The sequence below is a fragment of the Tenrec ecaudatus genome, chromosome 13 (genome assembly GCF_050624435.1).
Source record: "Tenrec ecaudatus isolate mTenEca1 chromosome 13, mTenEca1.hap1, whole genome shotgun sequence".
NCBI classification, from domain to species: Eukaryota; Metazoa; Chordata; class Mammalia; order Afrosoricida; family Tenrecidae; genus Tenrec; species Tenrec ecaudatus.
This window is the reverse complement of record NC_134542.1, coordinates 23480745-23490479: the sequence shown is the minus strand read 5'-3', so window position 1 is coordinate 23490479 and position 9735 is coordinate 23480745. Positions and strand designations below refer to the sequence as shown.

Here is a 9735-nt window from a genome sequence, read left to right as displayed (position 1 = left end):
CTACAAAATGGAACTGACTTTCTGGGGTCTAAAGGGATTTGTACTTGAAGACACTCCAGTCAGCAGGGGGTCATGCTGTGCATTCTGCAGACAAAACTGTTTCAAATCTGCAACTGCCTGGGAAACTTTCACATGGTCGAGCCTGGCCTCCAGCCGGAGCTGCTGAACCACTTTCTTCATGGTGGCGACAGTGGAAGAGCCAGACATGGTGAGCAACAGGGCAAAGAGACGTCCGTTTCTCGGTTGTCTGCTTGGCTCGGCGGGTGAGTTGGCCGCGCAAGATGGCAAGGCCCCCAAACCCTATTTGTTGAACATTTTATAACAAATTGTGTTAGTCTGGGTTGACTAGAGAAACAAATTCATAGACACTCATGTATATAAGAAAGAGTGTATATAAAAGAGTAATTGTATATTAAGAATACATCCCAGCCTAGTGCAGATCAAGTCCACGAGTTCACTATTAGCCCTTAAGTCTGATATTAGCCCATGAATTCCTCTTGAGACTCACACAGCACGTGCAATGATACCGAATGCAGAAAGATCACCAGAAAGAATGTTGTGGAAAGTCTTGTGGATCCTGTGGTGGTGGAAGCATCTCAGGCCTGGTGTGGGTCTCCACGTGGCTCCTCCAGCTCCAGGGCTCTGGCTGCCATCAGCGTGAATCCGTGTGGCTTATCAACAAGCATGTCAAGCAGAGAGTGTGTGTATCTGGCCTCCAGTCAGCTATTTATTTCTTTAGTGCCTCCAAATGAGGTCATTAAGCTGTGACCTGATTGACAGGCTAGACTCCCCGCCCTCGCAAGTTGACAAGAGATTATATAACTGCCACACAAATCGTTTTGTTGAGTCCAGCAACGTTGCTTATTTGTTTTTAACAAACAAGTGGATACTTCTTCAGAGGCCCATCAGATTGCTGTCTAGAGGGCTGAGGGAGCTGAAATGAATTGCGGGTGTGGCGGTGAATGTAGCTTTGGCTTCTGGCTCCGTGTGCCGTGGGAAACAAGCAAGGCAAGGCAAGCCTTGTGAGAAGGGCTCTCCCATCTCAAATTTCCTGGGAGAAATCATTTGTAAAGACCCAAGGCCACGTGACTTACCTGAAGAGGATCTAGATCTCACTTAGCATTATTGGTACATGTCACTGAGAGTCCACTGTAGATTCTGTGGACAAAGGTGGGGTGTGATAAGAACACATATTTTCCAGACACACCCATCAGCACAAGCAATAGCATTCACGGACCTTCCAGCATCCTGTCTTTTAAGAACCCTTTGTTTCTCTTCCAAATAAAGACTGCGCCGTGGCCACTTGCTGCTACCGCCTTTGCTTTAGCACTCATGTTGTGACATTTGGGAGCTTTGATATACATCATAGTAATATTTTCTAAAGAGAATTAAACTGAAAGTTAATGCTCTACCACACGTGATGCATGATATTGCGATGGATGAGATGGCTGCCTGTGCACTGAGGCTTACGTCTTTATAAGGTAGACTTTTTAGACAGACAGTACTGTATGATGCAAACACATGCTAATAGCATAGGGTTTATTATGGTTACCAAGACATACACATTATAGGTTATCTATGTACTGTACCATTGTGTGCCTGGTAGCCTCGTTGTTTTGCATATAAGAGACGTGAGATGAACGTGTTTGCTGTTGTGTTCACTAGTCCCATTTCTCAGTCAAGCTTTCTGAACTCTCATTTTTTTATAGGATCACAGATGCATATATGCTTGGATATTACTCAAAAGCATATTATGTGGCATGTGTCTGTATTGTGCTTCTAGAACGGCAATCTTGGAATATGTGTCAAGAAAAATGGAGATCCAATGGTCTCAGGAGACCCCTTTCAACTTGAGCAATTGCAAAGAAAGAAAATACCTCTAGGTTTATGATCATTCGATGATTATTGTGCACTGATTTGTTTTAAGGAAGAGAATCAAGAGTCTAAAATATCACTTGGATTTTCATTAAAATGATAGAGATCTGCTTTTATTTTAAAAGCTGCTCCTCTATATTTTCAGGTAGCACCATTACTTTGTACCTCCAGGTGTGGAGGTTTGAATCTTCTCTGGGGTGCCATACAAGGAAGGCCTGGCGTTCTGCTTCTGTAAAGATTGCAACCAAGAAAATTCCACGGAGCGGCTCTGCTCTAGAACATAGAGCTTCTGTACATCGGGATCCACATGGTGGCAGCGGGTCTAACGATCATTTTATTCACCTACTGTAAGTTACTCATTTCCTCTCCCCCTCTAGTTGTCTGTTGTCCTTTCTGCTTGAAACACAAAAACATCTTTCATGGAATCAAATAAGAAGATATGTTCGCCAGCTCAGCTCAGAAATATGAAAAAAAAGTGAAGTATGCTTAGCTTCTTGCAACTTTTTCCTTTTCTCTGCTCCAAGATCTGAGTCACTGCTCTGTGTGAAAAGAATTGAGAGAGAATGATTCCGTGGCAAGGAAGATTATTAGACAAACTTCCCTATCGCTCAAAGAGATGGCCCTTATCTCTTTCTTTTCTGGAAGCATGTCTTGCAGAGACATTTAATCTAGTTGAGAATAATTCCTTATCCTTCATGGGGCTTGACAACATAGCTTCCAAGTGATTGTGTAAATACCACTACTTCACTTTAAAGAAAAGGATTGCTTTTATTTTCTCAGTTAGCTGATGCTCATAAATCTCATCATTTTGGTTTTATAAAGAGATACTGGACAATTTCATTAGGCACACTACTGTAATCAAATAGTTCATAGGGAAACATGGTCACATTTAAATAGAAAGAAGTAAATAGATAATGTGTATACATATCACAATTTTCAATAGGTCCACTGAGAGCATTAAAAGCAGCACTCTTAGCACTTAATAGTTGTGTAAAAAATATCTTTATTGTAATTATGCCTTATCATTTCCCACGTACAAATCCCTTCCTCTACACACTAATAAACAAGTATGCCTTAACTAATAGCAGACCTCATGTTTGCAGTTACATTCTAGTTGACTTTGAGGTAGGAACAGACACATTTAGTGGTTATGCGTCTGGTGGAATTACTCTTACCCCATGGTTTAAGATTTTACTATCACCATTAAAACATCAGTTGATGTCAGTGGTCTGTGTTAGTCCAGATTGACTAGAGAAACAAATTCATATGTATGTCAGAGAGAACTTTATATCCAAGAGCAATTGTACATTAAGAAAACACCCCAGCCTAGTCCAGATCAAGTCCGTAAGTCTGATATTACCCCATATGTTGATACTAGTCCACAAATTTCTCTTTAGACTCACGCAACCATGCAATGATGCCAAATGGAGGAAGATCACAGGCCAGTGGGTGGAAAGTCTTGTGGATCCAGTGGTGGTAGAAGCATCTCAGTGCTGGTGTGGGTCTCCATGTGGCTCCTCCAGCTCCAGGACTCTAGTGTAGCTCCATGTGTCTTGTCATCATGAATACCAAGTAGATAGTGTGTGTGTTCTGCCTCCAGCGAGTTATGTATCTCCATAGTGTCTCCAAATGAGGTCATTAAGCAGCGACCTGATTGACAAGCTAAACTTCACCCCTTTACTCTTAATAGTCTCAAGTTGGCACCAGATTATGTAGCTCCCACCTTGTCCCAGACTTATGGTAGCCCCATGTGTGGAAGATTCGAAATTGCTCAATAGGATTCTCAATCACTGAGCATTTGGAAGTAGATTGTCAGGACTTTCTTCCGTGGTTCCTCTGGGTGGACGTGGCTCTCCAATCAGTCGGTTGGTAGCTAAATACTTACCCATTAGCACCACGTAGAGACCCCCATCTTCGCCATGAACTGACAGCAGATTGAGGGCATTATTATTCTCGTCCCTATCATCGTTTTTGTTGGATTTCTGTCCAACTGTTGTTAATCTTGATGATAATTTTCATCTTCATTTGGCTAACTCAGCCCCAATGGGTTTGCTGGTTGTTTTCATCATGAAGTCTTTCAATCACAGATCTCTGAAGAAGGTGTTTCATTTGCCTAATGTTTCCAGCGAGCAGGATGATGACGAAGTCGTTAGCGCAGGGGCTCACAGCCTCCGTTAACAATGTGTGGTACTGACAAGATGGGCCGGATCTCGTCTAATTAGCTAAGGGGACTAGTTAAAATGCAGAAGAGGTAGGGCGAATAGTTTTATTCTCCATGTTTGGAAGTGACCTAAGAGTAGACGGTGTGGTTTGGTCAAGCTAATGTTTTCATGATATTTTATTTTATTTTATTTTCCACGTTGATTGTAATTTGCTGATGGCAGATACCTAAATACAGTCAACTCTGGAAGTATTGTTAGCTTTGTAAGCACTGTTTTTTGGCTTTGTTTTGTTTTCTTTTTGCTTATATATCTAAAAAAAAGCATAAATTGACTTTCCTTTCTATGAAGAAAAAGAATTATGCCGAAAAGAACACTGCTTGGTTGATTTGTGTGTAACGAAGGGTTTTGTTTTAGGTAGTAAACTAATGTTGTGTTTTGAGGACTCATTTTTCAAAATGCTTTAACTCCCTAAACATGTTGCCAAAAAATACCGGACGATGGATTACCAAGAGATCAATCAATTTCACTTTGTTTTCATAATTTTGTTCAGTGGAAATAAAGTCAACGCATGGGCACCTATGGTGGAGTTTGAGTTTTTAAAACAATTGTTGCATGTCCACATCCTTCACTTAAGGCACAGCACTAGGAACACGTCTGTGTCCTCCCTGAAAATTGGTACCTCTGCCCCATAGAACTTCCCGTTGTGAGTTGACCCGCGCCGTGGCTGATGGCCACTCCCTCCATGTCTACATCGGTGTCAGGTAGCAGTGGGAGGTTCACAGGGCTCCGTGTTCCACAGAACAATTAATGGATGTGCAATGGAAGGAAAGAATCACGCATCCACTAGATGACGCGTGCAAGCCCGTTGCCAATCCTAGTGTCCTCTGCTTTTGCTTCTTTGTTTTTGAGAATGAAGAGCAGATAATCCCAGGATGTTATAACTGCTTTATTTTTTATAACTGCTTTATTATAAAAATTGCATAAAATTAATCTGCATTGATAAATTCAAGCATATAAGCCATCTATAAAGTTGTGAGTGCAATTCTCCATCTCCCTTTGGCACAGCCCCTTTCTCTGATGGTAATTGTTGAAGGCATTCGGTGTGCATCCTTTACAAAATATTTTGTTATGCCTATGAAAAAAATAGATTGAAAGCACAGTGGGCTGCTCAAAGAACCAGGAAGCCTATCTTAAAAGAAATATATCCAGAAGCCTCCTTAGAAGCAAGGATGACAATACTGCGTCTCACAAACTGTGGACATGTTATCAGGCAAGAACAGCCCCTGGAAAAGGATATCAAGTTTGGTAAATGGGCAGCAAGAAAGAGCAAAGCCCGCAACAAGACGGCCTGACACAGTTGTTGTAACGACAGGTTCAAACATGTGAGGATGGCACAGGATGAAGTGGGTTTTTTTGTTCTGTTGTATGTAGGGTCACTATGAGCCAGCACTGACGCAATAGCACCTCACAGAAATAACACTAGTCAGGGACTCAACTATGAGCCAGAAGGTAGGCGGTTCACCCTCCCCACCCCAACCTAAGACAACTCCAAAGGCAGGTATGACCAGCTGCTCCTGACAGGTCACTAGCTTGCAACCCTGTGGAGTTTTATTCAGACACACATGGACCATCATGAGTGGAATCAATTTGACTGCAACCAACAATGATTTGATATGTGATTGCATTACAATTAACTTGGTTCTTTACTTGTGTACCATCTAAACTTAGTGATTTACGTTTGTGTAAGAAAAAACAATGTTTTTGTTTATCTTTACATCATGTGGAGCCAGGTTTAAAATCTTCTGTTCAAGAGAGGGCGATCCTTGGCTGGATATGGTGACAGAGCAGTTTAGGTTGAGGAAAGGGGCTTGGACTTATCAATTGAAACCTAGACTGGATGTAATCGGACACCAGTGAGTCCACGCGGCTGTCCCAAAGGTTTGGATGCAACCCATCATTTATAACTTGCCATAGTCCATGAGATTGCAAAACATGAACGATTTCAGAGTCATTGGGAAGTGAAAGCTATAAGAAGACAACAGTAGCAAATTCTCGGGAAAGAAGTAAGATGTGCTTTCAGATGGCTTCAAGTAATAATCACTGTAATATCATTCGTGTCTACCATGATGATTTTCCATAGCACATTCACCACCATCAGAAAATCTGAAGTATAAAAGAAGGCACTGCATGCTCAATATAGAACACAGAATCAAAGAAACTTGTCAACGCACTCAAAATGAGAACATGTAAAGCCATCATTTAGTTTGGGACTTTTTAATGGAATTAAAGGCCAGTATTTATAGAACCTAGGCTGGATGGAGGGGCAGCCAGCGCTGTGTGGCATGTGGCAGTCTTAGATGATGTCTCCTGGATGAACTCCACCCCACGTCCCTCCCTAGCCAAAGGTATCCTTTACCCTGGCTGGGGGTGCCATTAGGGATTGGGATCTTCACATTTCTTAGGGTGAGAGCTTCCTGTCATCTACGAAAATTCAATTATGGCAGGGAAAGGGAGCCACACATCAGCTCATTATCAATCACTGCCAACTTATCAGGAAATACAAGACCAGCAGCTCTTGTATCATAATTCATTTTTACCTCCTCAAATTACATTTTCAGGCACTTATGAATAACTCATACTTGTTTCAGCCCACTTCAGTGTTGATCCCTATTTGTAGATAATGCGGACATTCTTATACATGATTCATTGCTTCTAAAACTTTTGCACCTTGCTGTCTGTGCAGACCCAGTGCAGAGATGGTTTGGGTAAAGGCACTGAGATGGGCATTCTTGGAATGAGCTGGCAGAAGTAAGAACCTGTGTGACAGTCGAATGAGGGAAGGAAGGTGAGGGGAAGGATGGCGAAGAGGAGAAATTGAGAACAAGAGCTAGAAATGACCCTTGTTTCCATCACAATCTTTCCTATGCATGATCCTGATGTCTAGTGTGCATATCACTATCAGTTTAAAATGGAACCCCGGTCGTACCACCATTAAACACTGCTACCAACTGAAAAACTGGTAGTTCTAAACCACCTAGAAGTTCAACAGGAGAAAGACCAGGCTAGTGTCTATCAACAAGCAGAATTGAATAGAATTTAAGTGATTATGAATGACCAGGAGGAGAGGTAATATACACTTAGTTCTCTCTCTTTTTTCTCATATATATGATGTTTTTATCACCTATGAAAAAGTATAAAATTTAGTAATCAATCAAAGTATCTATATTATTTTCCTAAAATAAGATACTAAAATACAAATAAACTCTTTTTGTGTTTCCTATGCTTGAAAATATAGCCATCTCTTGCTCTCATCCGGTATGTGCATGTTCAGTCTAAATCAGAAAAGCTCAGGATCTGACTGTCTCCCTGAGCATCTTGGAATACGCTCTCTCTAGCAGCAAAGTGGTACTTTCACTTTGAATAATTCTTCTAGAAAATAAACTTCATAGACTGCATCTATATTGTTGATCAAGCAATCATTTTCTAAATTCAAGCTGACAAGTTGATCCTCTCAAGTTTCTGCTCATAAAATTTTATGTGCTCTATCTACAGACATGTTATGTAATGATGTCATGGCATATGTCTGGTCAAATCATGCGCCGTTGGATGGGGGGCTGTGTCTTGAAATGCCACACCATGTCTGGACAGCTAAGTAAAGCAAGTGATTTCAAGAAATGCACATGTTGAAACTGACTGATACAGATCTTTTTTTTTTTGTTTTTTGCGATGGGGAGCAAGTTTGAGAAGCGCAACCTAATTCTGATTATGAATGAGATGAACAAAGTTTGTGTCACATAACTATGACATCTAGGTGAGACTTAAAACATTGAAAAGTACGTTACCGTGTAACCACAACTGCTTCAAATCCTGAAATATTATCATTATGATTTTTTACCCGTTTCTATGGCACCAACACATAACTCCCAGCCTGTGAGAGAATGGTGGGGCTTTCTACTCCTGTAACGAGTTCCAGACTCAGAAATTCACTGGGGCAGTTAGACTCGATCCTAAATGGTTGCTATGAGTTGGAATTGACTAAATGGCAGTGAGGGTTTCTTTTTTTTTAAAACACATAAGTTGAAGTCAGCTTGACACATTGTTTGGAGTCTTGTGGAGTTGTTTTTCTTTAAAGCAAGCTTTCCAAATACAGAGCTTTGTGTTAAGCACGTGTTGTCATAGGGCTCCTTCTCTAAGTTTGTTTACATTGTTATTTCTCCTTTGCCCTCATCCCCGCTCCATTTCTCCCCTCTTACCACAAGGCCCCCATTCTTTAATGTGCTTGGTATATGAGGCAGGTTTTGAATGTAACTTTCAGAAAGATAAAGGGTTGTTTTTATTATTTAATGAATGAGCTCTGCATTACATGAGTGGTATTATGTCTCAGACACATTAATTTTCGCACTCCACACTGTATTTCTGAGACCCATCCATGTTGCTGTTTCTGGCTAGAGTTCCCAGCTTTTGTACATCATATTCCATAGTGTGCATCCTCACTTTGGATCCAGTTCCGGTGTCTTTGGCGTGAACAATGACATGTTTGGGAGTGCCGTTCATGACGCAGATGGCACAAAAGACGGAACAGTTTTTATGGGGAAGACAGTGGTCTATTGTTGAGCCATGTCTAATAATAATGCTAACACAGAACACTGAAGTGGATAGTTGTTGTTGTTCTTAGTTGCCTTGGACTTGATTCCAGCTCAGGGCAACCCAGTGTGTGTCACAGTAGAACTGTGCTTCATAGGGTTATACGCGTGATCCTTCAATTAATGTCTGAGCTCTTAAAAATCTGTGCTACCCAGGAACTGCCTAAGTGGATCTATGAAGGGGACACTGGGCTCTCTGGGCAAGCCCCAGGATATAGGCATCTGGCTGACAGGAGACGGACAGAGGTTAGAGATGGTGCTCTTATAGCCATCAGCACAACAAGTGAAAATATATGAGATCACTGTGGAAGACTGTTGAGTGTGAGAAGACATAAGAGCTGCTGACAGAACTCTGGGTCAGCGCAGCTTGCAAGGAGGGGGAGGGGGAGGGGCTTCCGAAGCAAATGAGCTGTAGTGGACCCGCAGAACCCACAGGTTGGCAAATTACTGCCGGTGTGTCAGATAGGGATTTCTGTAATACACGCTGAATCAGAACACAGCCACACTCACCCATTTACAGCTTGCCTGCGGCTGCTCTCCTTTGAGAGTGGCAGAGTTGAGTAGTTGCAACAGAGACTGCTGGGCCTGTCTGCAAAGCAGAAAATATTTACGATTTGCCTCTTCCCAGAGCAATCTGGCCAACATTTGCAGTAAAGAGTGCAGTTCAGTGTTCACCTGGCAGGGAAGACGCTGTGATCAGGAAGGTGGTTTTCCCAGGGCGAGGTTCATCCATTGCACTGCGGCTGTGCTGACCCCTGCGATTTCCCCCAATGCGGGCAACTCGACTGCATAATTTGTGGTAGTGGGAGACTGCGTTCATGCTCGCCCCTATTAAGAAAAAAAAGAGTGCAGTTTGGGGCTAGTGTAAATGCTGGTGCCGTTGCTTGCTTTTTCTGAGTGGGAAATTACATGCATCATGGACCTAATGCTGCCCAGTCCTGTACCATCATTAAAATGGGTTACTGGTTAAACCATTGTGATTCACAGGATTTTTACTGGCTGAGTTTTTGCAGTTGGTCCCCAGGCCTTTCTTCTTGGCCCAGCTTAGTCTGGAA

General features: G+C 42.1%; 1 non-coding gene and 1 pseudogene across 1 annotated transcript; one reads left to right on the top strand and one right to left on the bottom strand.

Annotated features, from left to right (window-relative positions):
- On the bottom strand, nucleotides 1-207 carry LOC142423817 (guanine nucleotide-binding protein G(I)/G(S)/G(O) subunit gamma-5 pseudogene; annotated as a pseudogene).
- A 9140-nt stretch (nucleotides 208-9347) lies between these two features.
- On the top strand, nucleotides 9348-9511 carry LOC142425315 (U1 spliceosomal RNA). Its single transcript, XR_012779660.1, has one exon. It is a non-coding gene; the product is annotated as a U1 spliceosomal RNA (small nuclear RNA).
- Nucleotides 9512-9735: the final 224 nt, after the last annotated feature.